Genomic DNA, 27,186 nt, shown 5'->3' with positions numbered 1-27,186 from the left:
AGTTAAACTTTGTTTGCTGTGCAACCCTTGTCCCATCTACTGTAGCTCCTGCCTCATACTGTTAGAAAATCCCTTCCTTTACTAACTGCTTACTCAAAATGATGAAGGATGCATCTGCTACCCGGGTGCTCTCGTCCAGGATATAGACTCCAGAATCCCATAGCTGCTCGATCAAAACCCATCTGCCTCCACTGTTCTGATCCACATGAAAACCAACGATCTCAGGAACAAACAATCGAAGACATTTAAAGAAGGCATTTCGAAGATTATTGACAGTCTTCTACAGTCGGACCGCCGCTTCATCGTATCCGGCCTGCTGCCGTGTCCCAGCTTTGGAGACATAAAATTCACGCATGTCCTTCAGCTACACACATGGTTCAAGCGATACTGCTGCTCCCTCAACGTACCGTTTGTGGACAACTTTGTCACCTTCTTAAACCATCCAAACGTCTTCAGACATGATGGAGTTCATCCAAACTTTCACGGATCAAGCCTCCTCACCTTGAACATGGAACTTACGCTGAAATCCTCTGTTCGCTGCTGATGTTTGGTGAGTCCGATCCACTCTGACATTGACGACTGTCACTCTGCTTTACAAATTCCTGTAGCTATTAACCATAGACGAAATTACGTAACTTCCCTGTACAGGAGTTCCCTGTAAATTGTTTGGATTCCATACAGGAATCCAAACAATTTACTCTCAGTTCAGACTCAAACTCTAATACCCCACAAAGCCATGCACCCAGAACAATAAAAAAGTCTCTATTAAACGTCAGGTCACTAACTAACAAGTCATTTTTAGTTAATGAGCTTATAAGTACCCAAAACCTGGATTTCTATCCACTGACTGATACCTGGCTGGATAGAAATGGCACAGTCGCCCTCATTGAGACAGCACCTCCTAATTTCAATTTCATTCAGACAACTAGAGCTGATAAGAGAGGCAGTCGAATAGCTGCTGTCTTCTTCTCTGATATCTATACTTGCAAGGAAATTCTCCTCGGACAATTCACGTCATTTGAACACCTTGCAATATCTATGAACTGCAGTACCCCGATTTTAATCATCGCTGTTTATCGGTCACCAAAATCTAAATGTTGCTTTCTTGATTAATTCTCTGAGCTACTGTCCAAGGTCTGCACTGATTATGATCGTGTAATAATCTCAGATGGTTTTAATATTCCTGTTGACAATCAAATAAACCCAGATGCTCAACCCTTCATTAGCCTATTGGAGAAATTTGACTTCACTCAGCATGTTTCTGGACCCACCCACACTAAGGGGCATACTCTGGACTTGGTCATATCAAAAGGACTAAATATCACTGTACCCTATGTCATGGATGTTGCTATTTCAGATCACTGTTGCATTTTCATTGACATGTCTGCTATTCCTGTACAACAGAGAGGTACCAGAACAATTGTGGCATCCCAATACAGCCCCATTGTAAAAGATAATTACTACGAGTACACGTCTTCTTCATCAATACATCAAATTCATCAAGGAACTACAAAGTGGCATCACAAACAAGGATCTGCTGGGCCTCATCTGCCGATGCTGCTTGCTCCAGCGAAAAACCACTCTCAGGGTGAGTGTTACCTCACAAATTGAGCTGTGTGTGGTTTTTGAAGCGGTAGTATTTTGGGTGGATAGACTGCACTGACAAGAGCAAATTGTGCGGAGATGGAGATGATGTGTTGATGTGTGAAGTGAGTTTCCGTCTAAATTGGTGTTTATTAATTTGTAAAAGACGTAAATAAGAGGAATAAGAGAATAATCAACGAAGAAAAACAGAATTAAGTGGAAATAGAGAATAGAGACGGAGAAATAAAAGATGAAGTTAAAAGTAAAAGATAAAGGCTTAAAAGATGTGGAGAAAGTTTAAGTAAAAAGTAATTATAGAAAAGCAGAACGAGTAGCCAAAAGTTATTTAAATAACCATGCAAGATTAACGAAACCAAGGCCCGTATCTCCTTAATCAGTTAAACATGTGTACATTAAATGCTGCGTGAAAGTGGCCAAATGAAAATATAATATAATCAAATCTATGTAGGAAAAACAAAGAGGAAATAACCATGGCCAGGGGAATTGACTCAAAATAAAATGATATGATTAAAGATGAAAAAGGATGACAAGTGAAAAAGAGATAAAAGTTAAAAGTCTAAAGTAATAAGAAAAAGATGAAAAGTGAAAAGGAGATAAAAGTTAAAAGCCCAAAGTAAGATGAAAAAGATGAAAAGTGAAGCAAAAAGAGTTACAAGTTAAAGGCTTAAAAGATGAAAAATAAGTTTGAGAAAAAATGGGGAAAAGTTTGGCCAAAGTGAAAATCTTGAAAAGTATACATGAGTTGACGTTAAAGTATAAAATTAAGCGTTGTTAGAATGTGGTGCCAGAAAGACATGTCTTCTTTTTCCTTTTGGGGTGTGAGTGTGCCTGTGTGTGTGTGTGAGTGTGCCGGCTAAAGAGATTTGAAGAGATTTGTGTATTGTTCGTGTATATGTATAAATGATATATAGAATACATGGGTTATTAAATAGGTATAAATATGTGATGAGCAGTTAAATAATACATATAAGAAATATTTCTTGCCCCTTTAGTGATAAATATATATGAGGTTTTTTTGCCTCCGCTTCAGTGTGTGTGTGTGTAACAGTTTTTCCAAGAATGAAGCAGCTTGTATCGTTCAAAGTTTTACTTAGAAAGCACTGTAAAAAGACAAACGTGTTTTCCAGCCAACCGGATCAAAAAAGAAAAGCATGTGGCAGCTCACTTCCGCATGTGTCATCAAACCCAAACTACGGCAAGATCGATAGCAAAACAAACATCGCGTTTAGAGTTACCACTAGGGTCGCCCTTTCCCCAGATATACATCAGAACATTACACTCCCCGCTTGTTATAATGTATTATAACACTATTCCCCTTTTACAAGTAAAACAACTTCAGAGACTGGTCTAGAATACACCTGCTGAGTACCCTGTCTGACCACTCTCACATCTACTTTGCAGACTTTAGAGTCTTTGCTGGGAATGGCGTTCACCCCACTCCGACTGGCCATTCGTTCTGCTTGACCTGTGCATCCTTGAGCAGCACAACATCTCCTTGGCTCAGGTTTGGCTTGTCCACGTGCCAATTTCTCCTTGGTTGGAGTGACACCAGGTACTCTTGACGCCAGCGTTTCCAGAATGCGTCGGCCAAAGCCTGTACCTGCCTCCACTGCTTGTTGTTGTAGCCCAATACGATTGGGCTGTCTATAATCAAGTCCGCCATTTCAACAGCCAAGACAGCACCACAAAGTTCGAGCCGTGGAACAGTATGTGGGGGATGAGGAGCCAGCTTTGACTTGCTCATGACGAATCCAATGTGAATGTGTCCGTTTTCATCTGTTGCTTTAAGATAGGCCAATGCTGATATGGCCATAGTGGAAGCATCAGAGAAGACACAGAGTTCTCTGTGTTTTGTGGAGCACAAGGAAACGGGCACATAGGGTCTTTCAATCTGAAGCTGCTCAAGCTCACAGAGTGAGTTGGTCCACATTTTCCATTGTTCCTCTTTTAACGCTGGCAGGGGAGCATCCCATTCAGCTTGTTCGGCAGACAGCTCCCTGACTAAGACCTTTCCTTGAATTGTGACAGGTGCATGAAGTTGAAGAAGTGCTCTTTCATTGCATGTTTCTTTTCCAGTATGCGGCGGAGGGAGGCAAGGCGGTTAACAGCATGTTTACTGTTGTTGGGCAGACGCGGCCTGTTTGGCCTTAGTGGCAGCGGTGCAACCCAGCAGTGTGCTTCATTCATGTAAACCTCCTTATCCATGAGGTCAAGGAACAGCTCATCTTTGATGGAGAGGCCAAATTGGTCGTCGCGTTGTGTTCTTTGAAACAGGTTTCTGCCCAGGCTGTCTGTTTCATCGGCTGAATGAGACACACATGGAGAGATGTGGCGTGGATCAGGGCTGTCAATCTTCTCTCTGACCGTTAAGCTGCTGATGCATGGGCTGAGGTGGGATTGGCTCCCACTCCTCAGCACTCTGGTTCTGAAGACACTGGCAGTGGTGGGTTTGTGTGCTCTTCCCAGACACACATCTCCAATTATCACCCATCCAAGGTCGAGTCGTCGGGCAAACAGTGCGTTGTGTGGCCCATTACATTGTTCCCGCACTTTGTGCACCTGAATTAAGTCTCTCCCAAGGAGAATAAGGATGGGCGCGTCTGGGTCCAGGACTGGGATTTTGTCTGCCAAGTATTTGAGGTGAGGATGGTGTCTGGCTACGTTTGGTGATGGTATTTCAGACCTGTCGTCTGGCAGCATGTTGCACTCAATCAGAGTAGGGAAGGGAATGTGAATGTTGCCATCTAATGACTCTACCATGAAGTTGCTGGCTCGCCGTCCGGCCGTATCCACCACTCCTGAACATGTCTTCAAAGTATATCTTGTTCCTGTGCCTTGGATTCCTAATTGTTGGAATAATTCAGTTTTGCCTAGGGACTTGTTGCTCTGGTCATCAAGAACAATCTAGGTCTTCATGGCTAGGTCTCTTTGGCCCACAGGATACACGAATGCAAGACAGATTTTGGAGCATGATTTTGACGTGTTCATACTTCCACAGATATCCGTGCATTTGGATGTCACAGACGGAATGGCTTCCAGCGGCTGTCGCTCCCGCTGTGATCTACGGTGCTCACGTGGGCATCGGATTTCCATGGGGTGGGCCCTGGATGAAGCGCTGATGGGTCTTTGTTGCTGTTGCACTCTTGGCACAGCACAGACTTGCCACAGTCTTCTAAAGTAATCTAAAGGTTGCTGGTTGATCCCAGGCTCCTCCTGCTAGCATGCTGTAGTGTCCTTGAGCAAGACACTTAACCCCCTAATTGCTCCTGATGGCTGCATCCATCGGTGTTTAAATAATTGTAAGTCGCTTTGGATAAAAGCGTCTGCTAAATGTAATGTAATTATTACCCTGATGTTTATTTGCCTCCAAATATATAAAATACACTGTGAAGTCAGTGTTTGATAAACAACCACATCTCAAATTGCATTGGCTGGGAATCGAACCCAGGTCAACTGCTTGGAAGGCAGCTATGCTCACCACTATACCACCAATGCCCATATTGGGAAACATGTGAGGGTTTCTTGGATTGTCGTGTCTTACATTATTGCCCTGACTTTATCTTGTCAATTTGCCTCCAATGTGTGTTGCTCAAATCTGGCTGGAGCAGTTCCTTATTATCCATCAGTTGAGTCAGTACAAGACCAAAACATGTAGTGTGTAAGTCCTTGGCAAGGTAGTTGGAGTGTAAAAAGAACTCTGTACTTTGCCTTTCCCCGGAATAACTCAAAATGATGAAGGATGGTACGTACGGTTGTTGTTGAGGATGTGCCAAGTCTTTTCGGATGAGGTGGCCGAGTGGTTAAGGTGATGGACTGCTAATCCATTGTGCTCTGCACTTGGGGAGATCCCCAAGTGCTGTTCATAATTCAGACAAGGGATGATGAGATGTCACAATAAGGTTAACGTCTGAATTCTCTTTCAGTGTAATAAAAACGAGTGAAATTGTCATTTTGCATTTTGTTGTTGATGATGTTGTTGCTGCTTATGTTGAGGATGATGATGATGCTGCTAGTGTTGGTGATAATTATGTGTTATGATGTTTTAATTTAAGAAATGTTATTTTGTATTTATTTGAAGTCTAATTATTTTTATTATTCCATTATTATTAAAAAAATATTTATTTTCATCTTATTTTAATTTTATTAACTCATTGATCTATTTCATTCTCATTATATAAGCATTTCTTTCAAGTGTTTATTTAAATGAGTTTTATTTGTATTTCGTATTGCCCTTGCAATAAAGTTGTGAATGAACACTGTGCAATCATGTGATTTCCCTTTAAGGGGCAAAAAGTTTATGTTTGGGTATCGATAAAAAAGTACCATATAGGTACTTTACCAATGGTATTGAAAGGAAAAAATGTTGGTATCGCCCATCCCTAGCTGTCGGGCAGACCTCGGTCTGTCCACCTCCTTCTTCAGTGATCCCACCGATTGCTCCTTCTTTGCAAGGAAGTCTATTTGAGTAATATGCTCCTTGTTTAAGATCCTGCATTTGTGGTTCCTCTGGACCAGCTCAGACGGAGGAGACTCAGCCAGCTCTTGGGCCTGGCCAGCTTGGATCTGGAGAGCAAGGAGCTGATTTTTAGTCCGTTCTCTCTGATCTTGGAGGGCAGACTCCAGTCTGTGCACCTCATTCTGCAGTGTTAACTCTGCTTTCTCCATATTTGCAAGGCAGTCTGTCTGAGCAATTATCTTCTTATTTAAAATGCTGCACGTCTGGTTGATCTGGGCCAACTCAGAAGCATGACATTTAGCCATCTCATGGGCCTGGTCTGCCTGTGCCTGTAGAGTTAGGGGCTGCTATTTACCATCTTGCTGCTGCAGTTGGAGTGCAAACTCCAGCCAATCCACGTCATCCTGCAGAGATACCACCCACTCTTGCATGGAGCTCTTCTCAGCATCAAGGGAATGCACCCTCGCTCCAAGGGCTTTCATCTCCTGGTCTAGGTGATTATCCTACCATATGCTGCTCATTTACTCTTAGTTGTTTTTTTTTTTACTTTCTCTGGTTATGATGTTCAAGGTTTCTCACACCGGGAGAGTTGCCGGAAGAGCCTCCCCAGGTGTTATTATAGGGAATTGTTCTACTTAGTAAAATGTTTAAATTGTGTTTTCGCATCAACTCAGTGTCCATTTTTGTTATAAACCTGGCTAAATGACAAGTGGATTAGGCTAATAGACTATTTCAGTTTTAAGGAGGATTGGTACAATTTAATAATGTATAATAATGTTGGGTTACAGCTGGGTTACAGCTGTTCTTTACAGTTCTTTATTTTACTTACACTTTATTTATTTACTTAATTATTATTTTTATTTATTTTATATTTTTTAATTTTACTCATTTATTTATGTGTTTTTCTTTGTCCATTATAGATATTCTGAAAGGAGGGGAGTGATGTCTGATGCTGTTGTTACTGATTATATTGTTGTATTGTATCTATTGTTTTTTTTAAACATATTGTTTAAATCGGGGAAAACAAGGCTTCATTTCTCGACCGCATTTGAAGGAGCCTCCGGAATGGGACAGCACTTCGTTGTGCCGGTGTAATGCATTCGGTCTTAAAATGCAGCCTACAAGGCGGCAGCCCCTGAAATGGGACATAGCTTGTATGTCCCTATCATGGCTTTTCTTGAAGCCAGGTGACAGCAGGGTGCAGATGCCACTAGGCGCCGGCGCATTTTGAGAGATCGACATACAGATGGATTGAAGCCACCCCCAGGTGACCAATTTTGGTTTCAAAACGGCAAATTTCGCCAAAAGGTGACACGTTTGCATGCCTGGTACATGAGATGGCAGAATTAATCAAGTCCTTGGCACCAATCCGTGCCTTGACAGAGGACAAAAATCTTTTGGCCAAAGCAATAGAAGAAGAGAGGACAGTTGCATCAGCTAATATTTCTGCAAGATACCCAGAGAAACAAGGTGGTTGAAATGCTGTGCCAGCATGGACTAACGGACATGATCCACAGGAGTGCTACAGAACAAGTGGTCTACCTTCTTGGAGAGAGGACTTCCCTGCTGGAGAAGACAGATGGCTCTGAAGGATCAAGAGGACATCCCTGCACAAGGCCACCAACTGGACGTCGATGCCCAGGGATGGAAAGAGAATACATATGGAGCAGAGGTCAGGCTGCGGTATGGCCAGGCAGTCGGTATTGGGGGTTCCTGTCTGCAGCGGGAAAAGGCTCTGTGCCGACTAGCCAAGGCCCACATTGAAATCCGGTGCTGACGGATGAGTTGGAGTCTGCACAGACAGCTCAGACAGTAAGTAGATCAGCTGAAGAATTGTGAAATTGTTGAGCTGCACAAGGTGCTCAATAATCACCTAGACCAGGAGACGAGAGCCCTTAGAGCAAGGCAACAAGGTAGAAAAACTATTTCTTGGCAATTTACTGTTATGAAACTGCTATATACTTGACAGCTTAGGAAACACCATTGTGACCAGTTTCATCAGCAAGCAAATACTTTTTTGTAGGTTCCAAAGAATACACTTCTTGTTAATAAGCTTGATGTAATATCCCAAAGAATGCATTTGTGAGGGAAAATTGTCATGAATGGTTGTAAATGGGCATGAGTGGTCAAAAGTTTTAATGCCTGATCTGAAATTGTTTTGCGATCAACATTAATATCTGTTAAATAATGTTTTGCGATCACCTAGTAAACAGATGATTTCTAGGTAAGAAGCAGTGTCCTCATCAACATATAGTCAGCTAGAGTTCAGGTCCAAATGCATTTGGTCTGACAGTAAAGGCATTAACAGAGGATGGTTTTGATCAATCAATCTCTGGATTATGGGTGCAGCAAACCTCAGCATTTAGCTCTGCTCATAAGCACATCAGGTGGGACTTGGACTCATAATCCCTGGTTAAGGAGGGGAAAATTGTCATGACTGGTTTTAAAGTATTTGTGAGTAGTCATGAGTGTTTTTGTGAAGAGCATGAGCACTCGTTGGATTCTGGTTGTGTAGGGAATAAGCAGTTTTTTTTTACAACAAATAGCATGAGTTGACATCCTGTGGGAGCAAATTAGAGGCCTAAATAGTATGTGGTTTGATCCATTGAACTATGGGTCATGAGGCCTGCATGCACTCTGCACCCCAGATGGGACTTGAACCCACAATCCCTGGCTTAGGAGGCCAGTGCCTTATCCATTAGGCCACTGGGGCTGCCGTGGACAAGCACCTGAACAAAACACCGAATTTTCATGTACAATGGCAACAAGATAGAGAATTTTGGCAATTCACTGCAATGAAATTGCTATATTCTTGACAGCTTACGTAACACCATTATGATCAGTTTAAACAGCAAGCAAATACTTTTTTCTAGTTGACATCGTTTATACTTGTTGTTAATTAGCATGATGTAACATCCCAAGGAATGCATTTGTGAGGGAAAATTGTCATGACCGGTTGTAAATTGTCATGAGTGGTCAAAAGTTCTCATGCCAGGTCTGAAATTGTTTTGTGATCAGCATCAACAACTGTTAAATACACGTTGTCTAGGTAGCAAGCTTTTTCGGTGTCAACTATATAAGCATGGGTTGAGCAGAGGACGGTTGTGATCCATTGACCTCTGGATTATGGGCCCAGCCTGCTTCTGCTGGGAACTCTGCTCACGAGCACCTTACATGGGACTTGAATTAACAATAGCTGGTTTACAAGGGGAGACTTGTCATGACTGATCATAAAATGTTCATGAGTTGTCATGACTGGTCTGAAATTGTTTTGTGAACAGCAGATAAGAAGCTGATTCCTTTTCAACATATAGTTGGCATGAGTTCACATCCTGAATCATATGTTGTGGTAGCAAAGGGGAGGCCTTCATGGAGGATGGTGTTGATCCATAAACATCATTCTGCTTTTAAGAAGCCAGATAGGACTCAAACCAACAATGTTTTGTTTGGGAGGTGAAATTGTCAAGAACGTTTGTGTGATCAGCATCAACACCTGTTAAGTACATGTAAGAAGCTCCCTTTTTTTCAAAGCTTACTCAGTATCAGTTTAGAGAACACCTGCTAGGAGCATATTATATTGGTAAGAAGCTGTTTTGTTCTGAACATGAAATCAGTACAATCCACATCTTGAGGTAGAGAAAACAAAGCCTTAGCAGAGGATGGTTTCGATCCATCGACCTCTGGGTTATGGGCCCAGCACGCTTCCGCTGCGCCACTCTGCTTTTGAGAGCCTCCTGTGGTACTTGAGCACACAATCCCTTGTTTAGGAGGTGAAATCATCAAGAGTGGAGGGAAATTTTGGAAGATGTTTTGCGATCAGCATCAACACCTGGTAAATTGATGATTTATAGGTAAGAAGCAGTGTCCTCCTCAACATATAGTCAGCTAGAGTTTAGGTCCAAATGCATTTGGTCTGATAGTAAAGGTAAGGCCTTAACAGAGGATGGTTTTGAGCAATCAAACTCTGGATTATGTGGGCAGCATGCCTTAGCTGTTTTGATTACAACAATTAGCATGAGTTCACATCCCAAAGAATGCATTTGTGAGGGAAAATTGTCATGACTGGTTGTAAATTGTTATGAGTGGTCAAAAGTTATCACGCCTGGTCTGAAATTGTTTTGCGATCAGCATCAACAACTATTAAATACACGTTGTCTAGGTCGGAAGCTTTTTCCGTGTCAACACATATTTGCATGAGTTCACATCCTTTTGTAGCAAAGGAAAGGCCTTAGCAGAGGATGATTTTGATCCATTGACCTCTGGATTATGGGCCCAGCATCTTCCTCTGATAACTCTGCTCATAAGCTCCTCAGGTGGGACTCAAATTCACAATCCTTGGTTTAGGAGGGGAGAATTGTCATGACTGGTCAGAAGATGTTCCTGAGTTGTCATGACTGGTCTTAAATTGTTTTGTGACCAGTTTGACCATCTGTTCTATAAACGTTGTGTAAATAAGGAGCTGTTTCCTTTTCAACATGTAGTGGGCATGTTCTGGTAGCAAAGGGGAAGGATTAGTGGAGGATGGTGTTGATCAATCAACATCAGGGTTATGGTTTCTCTGCTTCCAAGAACCCCAGATAAGCTTTGAGCCCACATGCTCTTGTTTGAAAGGTGAAATTGTAAGAGAATGGCTTGATCCATAGACATTTGGTTTATGGGCCGTAAATAGATGATTTCTAGGTAAGAAGCAGTTTTCTCCTCAACATATTGTTAGATAGAGGTCGGGTCCAAATGTAGTTTGACTGATAGTAAAGGTCAGGCCTTTACAGAGAATGGTTTTGATCAATCAATCTCTGGGTTATGGGGCCAGCATGCCTTTGCTGGCAACTCTGCTTACAAGCACATCAGGTGGGACTCGGACCCCAAAATCCGTGCTTTAGGAGGGGGAAATTGTAGGAGGAAAAGCAGGAACTCTGTCAGATTCCTTGGACCGTTCCAGATCCTCCTCACCACTGCAGCATCAGTTAAGGTGGCAGACCGACCTACGTGGGCACACGCATCTCATTGCAAGAAAGTCTGCAACCTTCCAGAGGACCAGATAAACGGCAACAACGGAGAATCATGGGACGTGAACTGAGATCACAATCCTAGCGGGATATGTGCAAGTAACCTCCATCTCCACGAAAGGGATATGCCATGACAGAACTCGTACTTGAAAAGGATGACGCCCCGTCAACAGGAAAAAAATGATCAGGTCTGTAAATAATCCTTCTTGCCATTGCAATCGCCCTGTTAATCATCCAACCCTGGAACACAGTTCCACAGCGAGACTGGAATGTGAGAGGCTTGGGCTCACCTGCTAAACGTAGCAAAATACTAACTCACCTCACCAAGATGAACCCCAGCTTCTGTCTACTGCAAGAGACCCACGTCACTGCATTTGAGCACCTCAAACTCAAAGCTAAATGGCTTAGTCAGATGTTTTCGGCATCATACAACTCAAAAAAAAGAGGTCTATGTATATTGATCAATAAAAGTATCCCATATCAAAATAAAACCACAATATCAGACACAGAAGTGCGTTTCATAATGATGAATGGGATTTTAGGTAACATCAAATGAACCTTAGCTAATATGTATGGCCCCAATGAAGATGACCAAAATTTCTTTCACAATATATTTTCCAAACTTTTCGAATTTTCTGAATAAACTATCATTTATGAGAGGAGACTTCAACACAGTACTGGATCCAAATTTAGACCTTTCTCAAACCAGAAATATTCCCAAATCCTGGCGTTTGCCGGACACTATAAAACAATATATGAGTGATCTTGCTGTTGGGGATTGTTGGAGATCAAATAACCCACATTCTATAGAATACACATATTATTCACCATCCCACCAAAGTTTCTCTCGAATCGACCTTTTCTTGACAAATAACTCCGCACTGTCCAAAATCACAAATCCAGAAATTCACCCTATTGTAATTTCCGATCACGGGCCGATTAGTTTCAACCTGATAAAGGAAACAAACCGGAACCCTCCCAGCAGGTGGCGGTTTAACACCTCACTTTTAACAGATAAAGAATTTAACCATTTATTTTCAAGAGAATGGACTTCCTTCACTGAACTGAATGACTCCCCAGAAATATCACCGCTGACCTCACCAGGGGTCCTAACTGAGCCATGCACTAGGCTCCACTACCTACTGTACTGTATGTAGCATACTGTACCGCATACTGTATCACTGTTCAGGGTTGTTCGTGATGCCGTACTGTTGTATACTGTGCTGTATTATCCCAAACACTACCTCACACTATACACATTCACATGCCACTTTAATTCACATGCCACTTTAAATGCACATATCTGTATATACATAGGCATATTCCTTCAACCTATTTCATTTCAATTTATTTTTTATTGTATTTTATTCTATATATTTTTTATCTTATTCTATAAGTATTCCACTTACTGTATTACGTTTTAGGAGTCAGTTAGTCGGTCTATTAGAAAGGAATTTTCTACTTTTTATTTTATTTTATTTTTGTACTTTTTCCTAGGACTTATTGTGTGCTATCACCGGGTGCGTTGCATTACATTTCACTGCATATATGTATGGAAGTATGTATATGTATGTGACAAATAAAAATCTTGAATCTTGAATCTTGAATCTAGTGCGAAGCGGCAGGACCGGGAGACGGCGGCAACATGGTCCGAGAATGTCAGTTGGTCATCGATAATGACACCAATATTCCTTGCAGCCTTGGTAGGAACAAGAGATAGAGAGTCGATTTTAATATCAATGTTGTGATATTGTGTTATTGTTTTATTGTTGCTTTTTGAACATTTTAAATTGAATCTATTGAATGTGGGGTGGTTGAGGGGGGATGAGGCGTTTCTCAGAGAGCACTGCAAATGCAGAAATCTATTGCAATATTTCACAATTATTTTGATCCCAATAACTCCTAAAAATAGAAAGTTCAAAGACCTTGATATTGAAATCAAAAGGCCATTGACTAGAACCTATAAATCTACACACTTGGCCACTTTTAAACAAAGGAAAACTGTGACTTACCTCTCTCTTAGTAGTAAATTGCAGTGTTTGTCTGACAACAATGTGTCTATCTTACCATTCTGTATGACACTATATTATTGTGGCCCACGGATATTAAAGATGTCCACAACCACGTTGAAAATCATTTATTAGTGTCTTTATTTTACTAGATTTTCTTTTGGGTAAATACTTTAATATGATTTATACTACTCCTTTGCATTTTTGATTTTTTTAAATACTGTTTTATTTTAATCACTACTATGCCTTTATTTGAGCTATTATGTAGAGTTGAGTTGGACGGCCTCTTTAAGTGGCTCCCATTGTACATCAGGGAACTGAATATAACATGACTTTTAATTCTAATACATTAAGTACATTAATACGCTGATGTTTATCTTGTTTATTTGCCTCCAAATATATAAAATTCACTGCAAAGCCAGTGTTTGATAAACAACCAGACACCAATCCCATAGGCTGGGAATCAAACCAGGTCAACTGCTTGGAAGGCAGCTATGCTCACCACTATACCACCAATGCCCATGCTGAGAAAAATGTGAGGGTTTCTTGGATTGTCGTGTCTTACATTATTGCCCTGACGTTAATCTTGTCAATTTGCCTCCAATGTGTGTTGCTGAAATCTGGCTGGAGCAGTTCCTTATTATATATCAGTTGAGTCGGTACAAGACCAAAACATATAGTGTGTAAGTCCTTGGCAAGGTAGTCATCTTGCCTGCCAAGATGTGCCAAGCCCTTTCGGATGAGGTGGCCGAGTGGTTAAGGTGATGGACTGCTAATCCATTGTGCTCTGCACTTGGGGAGATCCCCAAGTGCTGTTCATAATTCAGACAAGGGATGATGAGAAGTCACAATAAGGTTAACGTCTGAATTCTCTTTCAGTGTAATAAAAACGAGTGAAATTGTCATTTTGCATTTTGTTGTTGCTGCTTATGTTGAGGATGATGATGATGCTGCTAGTGTTGGTGATAATTATGTGTTATGATGTTTTAATTTAAGAAATGTTATTTTGTATTTATTTGAAGTCTAATTATTTTTATTATTCCTTTATTATTAAAAAAATATTTATTTTCATCTTATTTTAATTTTATTAACTCATTGATCTATTTCATTCTCATTATATAAGCATTTCTTTCAAGTGTTTATTTAAATGAGTTTTATTTGTATTTCGTATTGCCCTTGCAATAAAGTTGTGAATGAACACTGTGCAATCATGTGATTTCCCTTTAAGGGGCAAAAAGTTTATGTTTGGGTATCGATAAAAAAGTACTATATAGGTACTTTACCAATGTTATTGAAAGGAAAAAATGTTGGTATCGCCCATCCCTAGCTGTCGGGCAGACCTCGGTCTGTCCACCTCCTTCTTCAGTGATCCCACCGATTGCTCCTTCTTTGCAAGGCAGTCTATCTGAATAATAAGCTCCTTGTTTAAGATCCTGCATTTGTGGTTCCTCTGGACCAGCTCAGACGGAGGAGATTCAGCCAGCTCTTGGGCCTGGCCAGCCTGGATCTGGAGAGCAAGGAGCTGATTTTTAGTCCGTTCTCTCTGATCTTGGAGGGCAGACTCCAGTCTGTGCACCTCATTCTGCAGTGTTAACTCTGCTTTCTCCATATTTGCAAGGCAGTCTGTCTGAGAAATTATCTTCTTATTTAAAATGCTGCACGTCTGGTTGATCTGGGCCAACTTAGAAGCATGACATTTAGCCATCTCATGGGCCTGGTCTGCCTGTGCCTGTAGAGTTAGGGGCTGCTATTTACCATCTTGCTGCTGCAGTTGGAGTGCAAACTCCAGCCAATCCACGTCATCCTGCAGAGATACCACTCACTCTTGCATGGAGCTCTTCTCAGCATCAAGGGAATGCACCCTCGCTCCAAGGGCTTTCATCTCCTGGTCTAGGTGATTATCCTACCATATGCTGCTCATTTACTCTTAGATGTTTTTTTTTTTACTTTCTCTGGTTATGATGTTCAAGGTTTCTCACACCGGGAGAGTTGCCGGAAGAGCCTCCCCAGGTGTTATTATAGGGAATTGTTCTACTTAGTAAAATGTTTAAATTGTGTTTTCGCATCAACTCAGTGTCCATTTTTGTTATAAACCTGGCTAAATGACAAGTGGATTAGGCTAATAGACTATTTCAGTTTTAAGGAGGATTGGTACAATTTAATAATGTATAATAATGTTGGGTTACAGCTGGGTTACAGCTGTTCTTTACAGTTCTTTATTTTACTTACACTTTATTTATTTACTTAATTATTATTTTTATTTATTTTATATTTTTTTATTTTACTCATTTATTTATGTGTTTTTCTTTGTCCATTATAGATATTCTGAAAGGAGGGGAGTGATGTCTGATGCTGTTGTTACTGATTATATTGTTGTATTGTATCTATTGTTTTTTTTAAACATATTGTTTAAATCGGGGAAAACAAGGCTTCATTTCTCGACCGCATTTGAAGGAGCCTCCGGAATGGGACAGCACTTCGTTGTGCCGGTGTAATGCATTCGGTCTTAAAATGCAGCCTACAAGGCGGCAGCCCCTGAAATGGGACATAGCTTGTATGTCCCTATCATGGCTTTTCTTGAAGCCAGGTGACAGCAGGGTGCAGATGCCACTAGGCGCCGGCGCATTTTGAGAGATCGACATACAGATGGATTGAAGCCACTCCCAGGTGACCAATTTTGGTTTCAAAACGGCAAATTTCGCCAAAAGGTGACAAGTTTGCATGCCTGGTACATGAGATGGCAGAATTAATCAAGTCCTTGGCACCAATCCGTGCCTTGACAGAGGACAAAAATCTTTTGGCCAAAGCAATAGAAGAAGAGAGGACAGTTGCATCAGCTAATATTTCTGCAAGATACCCAGAGAAACAAGGTGGTTGAAATGCTGTGCCAGCATGGACTAACGGACATGATCCACAGGAGTGCTACAGAACAAGTGGCCTACCTTCTTGGAGAGAGGACTTCCCTGCTGGAGAAGACAGATGGCTCTGAAGGATCAAGAGGACATCCCTGCACAAGGCCACCAACTGGACGTTGATGCCTAGGGATGGAAAGAGAATACATATGGAACAGAGGTCAGGCTGCGGTATGGCCAGGCAGTCGGTATTGAGGGTGCCTGTCTGCAGCGGGAAAAGGGTTTGTGCCGACTAGCCAAGGCCCACATTGAAATCCGTTGCTGACGGATGAGTTGGAGTCTGCACAGACAGCTCAGACAGGAAGTAGATCAGCTGAAGGATTGTGAAATTTTTGAGCTGCACAAGGTGCTCAATAATCACCTAGACCAGGAGACGAGAGCCCTTAGAGCGAGGCAACAAGGGAGAAAAACTATTTCTTGGCAATTTACTGTTATGAAACTGCTATATACTTGACAGTTTAGGTAACACCACTGTGTCCCATGCTCGTCCTCGGAGACATGAACATCCACTTGGACAGTGCGAGCTCGGCTGACTTCCTGTCTTTGGTTCGCTCGTTCGACCTAAGACAGATCCCGACTCCACCGACTCACAAGGCTGGCAAAGAGCTTGATCTCATTCTTGCTCGGAGCTGTACCACCGACAACCTATGGGTCACTCCTCTTCATCTCTCTGACCACTTCTTCATCCACTTCAATGTCCAGCTACCAAAACAACCCCCCACCTCCCCACCCATGGTTACTATCCGCAGCAATCTCCGCAACTTGTCTCCCACCCACTTCTCCTCTGTGCTCTCCTCTTCTCTTCCACCCCACGGCACTTTCTCCTCTCTGCAGGTTAATGATGCCACTGACTCCCCCTGCTCCACCTTGAGCTCATGTCTGGATAGCCTGTGTCCACTATCCACCAGACCTGCTCGTTCAACCCAGTCGCACCCTTGGCTGACTGACACCCTCCGGACAACGCGCACCGACCTCAGAGCAGCCGAGAGGAAATGGCACAAATCCAAAACAACTGAGGATCTTGCTAGCTACCAGACACTGCTGTCCTCCTTCTCCTCCAGCATCACTGCTGCCAAGAAGGCCTTCTTCAACGATAGGATCAACGGTGCCACAGACACACGTAAGTTATTCGCCACCTTCAAGTCTCTGCTTTACCCTCCACCACCTCCCCCAGCTACTAACCTCACTGCCGACTGCCTTGCCTCCTTTTTTACTAACAAAGTGGCAGCCATCAGCAGCCAATTCACTAAACAACTTACTCACAACCTGTCTTCTCCAGCCCTTGGCTCATCGTTCCCTGGTTTCACCCCCCTCGCTGAAAGTGAGGTATCTAAACTACTAACATGTAGCCGTCCCACTACCTGTCCGCTAGATCCGATCCCATCCAACCTCCTTCAAGCCATATCACCGACTATCACCCCGGCAATCACACATGTGATTAATTCTTCCCTAACTTCCGGCACTTTCCCTTCCGCTTTCAAAGCGGCTCGGGTCGCACCACTGCTCAAAAAACCCTCACTCGATCCCAATCAAGTAGGAAACTATCGGCCGGTCTCTCTCCTCCCATTCCTTTCCAAAACCTTAGAGAGGGCGGTCTCTAGACAGGTTACAGAGTACCTGTCAAGAAACAACCTTCTTGATACACTTCAATCTGGCTTCAAAAGTGGTCACTCCACTGAAACAGCCCTGTTGTCTGTGACAGAGGCCTTAAAAACTGCTAGAGCTGCTGCCAAATCCTCGGTCCTCATTCTGCTAGACTTATCAGCTGCTTTTGACACTGTCAATCATTGCATACTCCTGTCCATACTCTCAAGCATGGGCATAACGGGCAGTGCACTTTCCTGGTTCGAATCTTACCTTACTGGGCGCTCGTTCAGTGTGACATGGCGAGGCCAGCTGTCTGTGCCACACAACCTCACCACAGGGGTGCCCCAAGGCTCGGTGCTAGGACCCCTCCTCTTTGCCATATACACCACCTCACTGGGCCCGATCATCCGCTCACATGGCTTTTCATATCACTGCTATGCGGATGATACTCAACTCTATCTGTCCTTCCCGCCAGACGACCCTACTATCTCGACGCGGATCTCGGATTGTCTCGCTGACATATCCACATGGATGAAGGATTATCATCTTCAACTAAATCTGGCGAAAACGGAACTGCTGGTCTTCCCGGCCAAACAAGGTATTTATCACAACATTGATATTAAAATCGACTCTCTATCTCTTGTTCCTACCAAGGCTGCAAGGAATCTTGGTGTCATTATTGATGACCAACTGACATTCTCGGACCATGTTGCCGCAGTCTCCCGGTCCTGCCGCTTCGCACTACTCAACATCCGAAAAGTCAGGCCGTACCTGACCCAATATGCCACTCAACTGCTGGTACAAACCTTGGTGATGTCCCGTCTCGACTACTGCAATGCCCTCTTAACAGGCTTGCCGGCCTGTGCGGTGAAGCCACTTCAGATGATACAGAATGCGGCGGCGCGACTGGTGTTCAACCAGCCAAAGAGGGCACATGTCACTCCGCTGCTCATCGAGCTCCACTGGTTACCTGTAGCCGCCCGCATGAAGTTCAAGTCTCTTATGCTGGCCTACAGAGTGATTGTTGGGAATGCTCCCGCCTACTTAAATGCTCTTGTAAGAGCACATGTTGCCCCCCGGATGCTGCGCTCGTCAAATGAGCGTCGCCTGGCTCTGCCGGCCATACAGCCACGGCAATCCAGGCTATTCTCATTTGTAGTTCCACGTTGGTGGAACGAGCTGCCAAAAATGACCAGAGCGGGGACCACCCTCTCTGTCTTTAAGAAGCACCTGAAGACCCAGCTCTTCAGTGAGTACCTCCTGTCCTAATCTACAATTACTTTGCACCACCTTGCAGTATTTATTGTTACACCAATGTTGTTGTTACACTAATCTCTGTCGCAATGTAGCTGAATGTTATTCTCCCTTGTAAGTCGCTTTGGATAAAAGCGTCTGCCAAATGACTAAATGTAAATGTAATGTAAATGTGATCAGTTTCATCAGCAAGCAAATACTTTTTTGTAGGTTCCAAAGAATACACTTCTTGTTAATAAGCATGATGTAATATCCCAAAGAATGCATTTGTGAGGGAAAATTGTCATGAATGGTTGTAAATGGTGGTCAAAAGTTTTCATGCCTGATCTGAAATTGTTTTGCGATCAACATTTATATCTGTTAAATAATGTTTTGTGATCACCTAGTAAACAGATGATTTCTAGGTAAGAAGCAGTGTCCTCCTCAACATATAGTCTGCTAGAGTTCAGGTCCAAATGCATTTGGTCTGATAGTAAAGGCATTAACAGAGGATAGTTTTGATCAATCAATCTCTGGATTATGGGTGCAGCAAACCTCAGCATTTAGCTCTGCTCATAAGCACATCAGGTGGGACTTGGACTCATAATCCCTGGTTAAGGAGGGGAAAATTGTCATGACTGGTTTTAAAGTATTTGTGAGTAGTCATGAGTGTTTTTGTGAAGAGCATGAGCACTCGTTGGATTCTGGTTGTGTAGGGAATAAGCAGTTTTTTTTTACAACAAATAGCATGAGTTGACATCCTGTGGGAGCAAATTAGAGGCCTAAATAGTATGTGGTTTGATCCATTGAACTATGGGTCATGAGGCCTGCATGCACTCTGCACCCCAGATGGGACTTGAACCCACAATCCCTGGCTTAGGAGGCCAGTGCCTTATCCATTAGGCCACTGGGGCTGCCGTGGACAAGCACCTGAACAAAACACCGAATTTTCATGTACAATGGCAACAAGATAGAGAATTTTGGCAATTTACTGCAATGAAATTTCTATATTCTTGACAGCTTACGTAACACCATTATGATCAGTTTAAACAGCAAGCAAATACTTTTTTCTAGTTGACATCGTTTATACTTGTTGTTAATTTGCATGATGTAACATCCCAAGGAATGCATTTGTGAGGGAAAATTGTCATGACCGGTTGTAAATTGTCATGAGTGGTCAAAAGTTCTCATGCCAGGTCTGAAATTGTTTTGTGATCAGCATCAACAACTGTTAAATACACGTTGTCTAGGTAGCAAGCTTTTTCGGTGTCAACATATATTAGCATGGGTTGAGCAGAGGACGGTTGTGATCCATTGACCTCTGGATTATGGGCCCAGCCTGCTTCTGCTGGGAGCTCTGCTCACGAGCACCTTACATGGGACTTGAATTCACAATAGCTGGTTTACAAGGGGAGACTTGTCATGACTGATCATAAAATGTTCATGAGTTGTCATGACTGGTCTGAAATTGTTTTGTGAACAGCATGACCACCTGTTCATTAAATGTTATGGAGATAAGAAGCTGATTCCTTTTCAACATATAGTTGGCATGAGTTCACATCCTTAATCATATGTTGTGGTAGCAAAGGGGAGGACTTCATGGAGGATGGTGTTGATCCATAAACATCATTCTGCTATTAAGAAGCCAGATAGGACTCAAACCAACAATGTTTTGTTTGGGAGGTGAAATTGTCAAGAACGTCTGTGTGATCAGCATCAACACCTGTTAAGTACATGTAAGAAGCTCCCTTTTTTTCAAAGCTTACTCAGTATCAGTTTAGAGAAGACCTGTTAGGAGCATATTATATTGGTAAGAAGCTGTTTTGTTCTGAACATGAAATCAGTACAAACCACATCTTGAGGTACGGAATACAACGCCTTAGCAGAGGATGGTTTCGATCCATCGACCTCTGGGTTATGGGCCCAGCACGCTTCCGCTGCGCCACTCTGCTTTTGAGAGCCTCCTGTGGTACTTGAGCACACAATCCCTTGTTCAGGAGGTGAAATCATCAAGAGTGGAGGGAAATTTTGGAAGATTTTTTGCGATCAGCATCAACACCTGGTAAATTGATGACTTATAGGTAAGAAGTGTCCTCCTCAACATATAGTTAGCTAGAGTTTAGGTCCAAATGCATTTGGTCTGATAGTAAAGGTAAGGCCTTAACAGAGGATGGTTTTGAGCAATCAAACTCTGGATTATGTGGGCAGCATGCCTTAGCTGTTTTGATTACAACAATTAGCATGAGTTCACATCCCAAAGAATGCATTTGTGAGGGAAAATTGTCATGACTGGTTGTAAATTGTTATGAGTGGTCAAAAGTTATCACGCCTGGTCGGAAATTGTTTTGCGATCAGCATCAACAACTGTTAAATACACGTTGTCTAGGTAGGAAGCTTTTTCCGTGTCAACACATATTTGCATGAGTTCACATCCTTTTGTAGCAAAGGAAAGGCCTTAGCAGAGGATGATTTTGATCCATTGACCTCTGGATTATGGGCCCAGCATCTTCCTCTGATAACTCTGCTCATAAGCTCCTCAGGTGGGACTCAAATTCACAATCCTTGGTTTAGGAGGGGAGAATTGTCATGACTGGTCAGAAGATGTTCCTGAGTTGTCATGACTGGTCTTAAATTGTTTTGTGACCAGTATGACCATCTGTTCTATAAACGTTGTGTAAATAAGGAGCTGTTTCCTTTTCAACATGTAGTGGGCATGTTATGGTAGCAAAGGGGAAGGATTAGTGGAGGATGGTGTTGATCAAGTCAACATCAGGGTTATGGTTACTCTGCTTTCAAGAACCCCAGATAAGCCTTGAGCCCACATGCTCTTGTTTGAAAGGTGAAATTGTAAGAGAATGGCTTGATCCATAGACATTTGGTTTATGGGCCGCTGCGCCACTCTGCTTTTGAAAGGCACCAGGTAAGACTTGAGCCCACAATCCCTTGTTTAGGAGGTGAAATCGTCAAGAGTGGAGGGAAATTTTCATGAATGGTTGGAAGTTGTAAATAGGTAAATAGATGATTTCTAGGTAAGAAGCAGTTTTCTCCTCAACATATTGTTAGATAGAGGTCGGGTCCAAATGTAGTTTGACTGATAGTAAAGGTCAGGCCTTTACAGAGAATGGTTTTGATCAATCAATCTCTGGGTTATGGGGCCAGCATGCCTTTGCTGGCAACTCTGCTTACAAGCACATCAGGTGGGACTCGGACCCCAAAATCCGTGCTTTAGGAGGGGGAAATTGTAGGAGGAAAAGCAGGAACTCTGTCAGATTCCTTGGACCGTTCCAGATCCTCCTCACCACTGCAGCATCAGTTAAGGTGGCAGACCGACCTACGTGGGCACACGCATCTCATTGCAAGAAAGTCTGCAACCTTCCAGAGGACCAGATAAACGGCAACAACGGAGAATCATGGGACGTGAACTGAGATCACGATCCTAGCGGGATATGTGCAAGTAACCTCCATCTCCACGAAAGGGATATGCCATGACAGAACTCGTACTTGAAAAGGATGACGCCCCGTCAACAGGAAAAAAATGATCAGGTCTGTAAATAATCCTTCTTGCCATTGCAATCGCCCTGTTAATCATCCAACCCTGGAACACAGTTCCACAGCGAGACTGGAATGTGAGAGGCTTGGGCTCACCTGCTAAACGTAGCAAAATACTAACTCACCTCTCCAAGATGAACCCCAGCTTCTGTCTACTGCAAGAAACCCACGTCACTGCATTTGAGCACCTCAAACTCAAAGCTAAATGGCTTAGTCAGATGTTTTCGGCATCATACAACTCAAAAAAAAGAGGTCTATGTATATTGATCAATAAAAGTATCCCATATCAAAATAAAACCACAATATCAGACACAGAAGTGCGTTTCATAATGATGAATGGGATTTTAGGTAACATCAAATGAACCTTAGCTAATATGTATGGCCCCAATGAAGATGACCAAAATTTCTTTCACAATATATTTTCAAAACTTTTAGAATTTTCTGAATAAACTATCATTTATGAGAGGAGACTTCAACACAGTACTGGATCCAAATTTAGACCTTTCTCAAACCAGAAATATTCCCAAATCCTGGCGTTTGCCGGACACTATAAAACAATATATGAGTGATCTTGCTGTTGGGGATTGTTGGAGATCAAATAACCCACATTCTATAGAATACACATATTATTCACCATCCCACCAAAGTTTCTCTCGAATCGACCTTTTCTTGACAAATAACTCCGCACTGTCCAAAATCACAAATCCAGAAATTCACCCTATTGTAATTTCCGATCACGGGCCGATTAGTTTCAACCTGATAAAGGAAACAAACCGGAACCCTCCCAGCAGGTGGCGGTTTAACACCTCACTTTTAACAGATAAAGAATTTAACCATTTATTTTCAAGAGAATGGACTTCCTTCACTGAACTGAATGACTCCCCAGAAATATCACCATCCTTACTTTGGGAAACAGCTAAGGCAGTTCTAAGAGGTAATATTATTTCATTCTCCACTCACGAGAAAAAGAAAGGACAAGAATGCCCAAATAAACTCAAACAGCGACTAAAGGAGTTGCATTCCCAACGGACCCACTCATCTTCTGAGCAAATCCGAAATGAGATCAGAACAATTACATCTCAACTTGAAATCCATCAAAGACACAATTTTTTATGACAGGAACAACAGGAAATTTTTTTGAATTCAATGACAAATCAGGTAAATTTCTTGCCAATCAATTGAAACGTGATAGAGAAAAATCACTTATTACAGCCGGAGTTCGGGGAGGCTTCGTGGCCCCTTGCACTGTTTGGAGGCGCCGCAACATAATACCGACCTTCTACACCAGTACCTATGGGGATAAGTCATGTAGACTTACCGGTGGACATCCTACATACGCACGCACGCACGCACGCACGCACGCACGCACGCACGCACGCACGCACGCACGCACGCACGCACGCACGCACGCACGTCTGCCTGGAGGTTACCCCAGAAACCTCCTGGTTGCTTTCCTCCCTCATTTACTACCATAACTATGACAGGAAGAGGCCAGAAGATCACATTGTCTGATTTTTAAAGAATGTATTTGCAAATTATGGTGGAAAATAAGTATTTGGTCAATAACAAAAGTTCATCTCAATACTTTGTTATATACCCTTTGTTTGCAATGACAGAGGTCAAACGTTTTCTGTAAGTCTTCACAAGGTTTTCACGCACTGTTGCTGGTATTTTGGCCCATTCCTCCATGCAGATCTCCTCTATAGCAGTGATGTTTTGGGGTTGTCGCTGGGCAACTTTCAACTCCCTCCAAAGATTTTCTATGGGGTTGAGATCTGGAGACTGGCTAGGCCACTCCAGGACCTTGAAATGCTTCTTACGAAGCCACTCGTTCGTTGCCCGGGCGGTGTGTTTGGGATCATTGTCATGCTGAAAGACCCAGCCACGTTTCATCTTCAATGCCCTTGCTGATGGAAGGAGGTTTTCACTCAAAATCTCACGATACATGGCCCCATTCATTCTTTTCTTTACACGGATGAGTCGTCCTGGTCCCTTTGCAGAAAAACAGCCCAAAAGCATGATGTTTCCACCCCCATGCTTCACAGTAGGTATGGTGTTCTTTGGATGCAACTCAGCTTTCTTTCTCGTCCAAACACGACAAGTTGAGTTTTTGCCAAAAAGTTCTATTTTGGTTTCATCTGACCATATGACATTCTCCCAATCCTCTTCTGGATCATCCAAATTCTCTCTAGCAAACTTCAGACGGGCCTGGACATGTACTAGCTTAAGCAGGGGGACACGTCTGGCACTGCAGGATTTGAGTCCCTGGCGGCGTAGTGTGTTACTGATGGTAGCCTTTGTTACTTTGGTCCCAGCTCTCTGCAGGTCATTCACTAGGTCCCCCCCGTGTGGTTCTGGGATGTTTGCTCACCGTTCTTGTGATCATTTTGACCCCACAGGGTGAGATCTTGCGTGGAGCCCCAGATCGAGGAAGATTATCAGTGGTCTTGTATGTCTTCCATTTTCTAATAATTGCTCCCACAGTTGATTTCTTCACAACAAGCTGCTTTCCTGTTGCAGATCCAGTCTTCCGAGCCTGGTGCAGGTCTACAATTTTGTTTCTGGTGTCCTTTGACAGCTCTTTGGTCTTGGCCATAGTGGAGTTTGGAGTGTGACTGAGGTTGTGGACAGGTGTCTTTTATACTGATAAGGAGTTCAAACAGGTGCCATTAATACAGGTAACGAGTGGAGGACAGAGGAGCCTCTTAAAGAAAAAGTTACAGGTCTGTGAAAGTCAGAAATCTTGCTTGTTTGTAGGTGACCAAATACTTATTTAACCGAGGAATTTACCAATCAATTCATTAAAAATCCTGCAATGTGATTTCCTGGATTCTTTCCCCCTATTTTGTCTCTCATAGTCGAAGTGAACCTATGATGAAAATAACAGGCCTCTCTCATCTTTTTAAGTGGGAGAACTTGCACAATTGGTGGCTAACTAAATACTTTTTTGCCCCACTGTACATACTTTCATACATATATGCAGTGAAATGTAATACAACGCACCCGGTAATAATACACAATATGTCCTAGGAAAAATGAATTTCTAATAGACCAACTAACTGACTCCTAAAACGTATTACAGTAAGTCGAATACTTATAGAATATGATGATGTTAGGCTTGTCGTTAAGGACGAGGTTGGGTAGATTTGGAGGTTGACCCCGTACGTAAGGATAGGAGTCCAGGTCCAGATCCAGTATTTTCACCAGGAACATAGGATGATGGAAATACATTTATGAGCATTATACGGTGGTGGTGCTGACGGTTTCTGCTTTCTTTGTTCCTTTTCCTGGCCCTGTCTCTTTCCCTGATCTCCATCTCTCGGCCCTTTCCCTCTCCCTGCTTCTCATCTTTGTTCTTTTCTCTTTTATTTGCTTCCTCTACCCACTCTCCAAAAGCCCACCAATCGGCCTTGTACTTCCTCTTTTTCATTCCTTCATCTTGTAATCTAACTTTCAGCTGCTGTAGCTGATTTAGACTAAAGCTTCCTCCTGTGGGAAAACCTGAGCTTTCCCATTCTACCAAACTCATACATTTGTAACATTCCTTCGATCCCTTAACTTGTTGATCCTTCTGTAGTGTTTTACTATTACTTTTATTACTATTACTATTACCAAGGCGACTTTATTTTTTTTTTAAATTTATTTATTTATTTCGTTATTAATTTATGTAATAATTGCTTTTTAACCTGGAGATTTCCTTTGTGTCAATTGGTATTTACTTTTTCTCCCTTTTTATTCACTTTTTCATGTACCTATTTACCATCAATCACAATGTGATTGATGGATAAAAGAATTGATCAGATAGGATGTGATTCATCTGATCGATAAGTCTGGAGCTGGTCCAATTAGTAAAGTTAATGCATTTATTTCTGAGAGCCGTTCAGACTGACCGGGAGCCGCACCTCACACCTTAAATTAATTATTTTCTATCCAACTTTATTTTATTTAAAATTATTGGGATATATCGCAACAAATTGAATCCCAATACAAAATCTATCGCAAAACTCTTCATATCGGGATGGGTTCGTGTCGTGAGGTCTACAATGATTCCCAGATGATGATATATTTTTATACACATATATCAATAATTATTTCCACTTTTATATTCTAACATATTATAACCACTTTTCATTGACTACCGAAGTGGGCCACAGATAAAGCCTTGGGCTACATTTTTGTTTGCACTTAATCGTTGTGTCCTCCCAAGGTCTGGAAGCCACCACACCTAACACAAACATATGCAAACACAAACCCATTGACAAAAAAGTTGACATTCCAATGGAGCAATCAACCCTATTTCACGGAGAGGTGAAAATTCCGATCCTCCCAATCCAATGGGCTCTCTGTAGTGGAGGAACCTATATAGGTTATTCAGTTTACTGTCATATAGGACATCTTAAATAATGACTCAAAGCGATTAATCATTATCAAAAAAGGTGGCGATTCATGAAATAGTTGGCAACTAATCTGTTGACTCATTGTTGCAGCTCCAAAAAAGGATAATTATTATTATTTTTTTAATATAAACCATGAACTTAAAACTGTGTTAACAGTGAAACAATCTTGAGTGTTCAGTAGAATCCATACACTATGAAGCCTAGTTATCTTTTGTACATATTGCTGGTGTATATTTTATTCTATTGACTTTTATTTATTGATTGTTCATATGTTATACATTACATTTACATTTAGTCATTTGGCAGACGCTTTTATCCAAAGCGACTTACAAGGGAGAATAACATTCAAGCTACATTGCGACAGAGATTTGTGTAACAACAACATTTGTGTAACAATAAATACTGCTTGGTAGTGCTAAGTAATTGTAGGTT

This window comes from Zeus faber (assembly GCF_960531495.2).
Source record: "Zeus faber genome assembly, chromosome: 21".
NCBI lineage: Eukaryota > Metazoa > Chordata > Actinopteri > Zeiformes > Zeidae > Zeus > Zeus faber.
Note: the sequence above shows the minus strand (reverse complement) of the source record.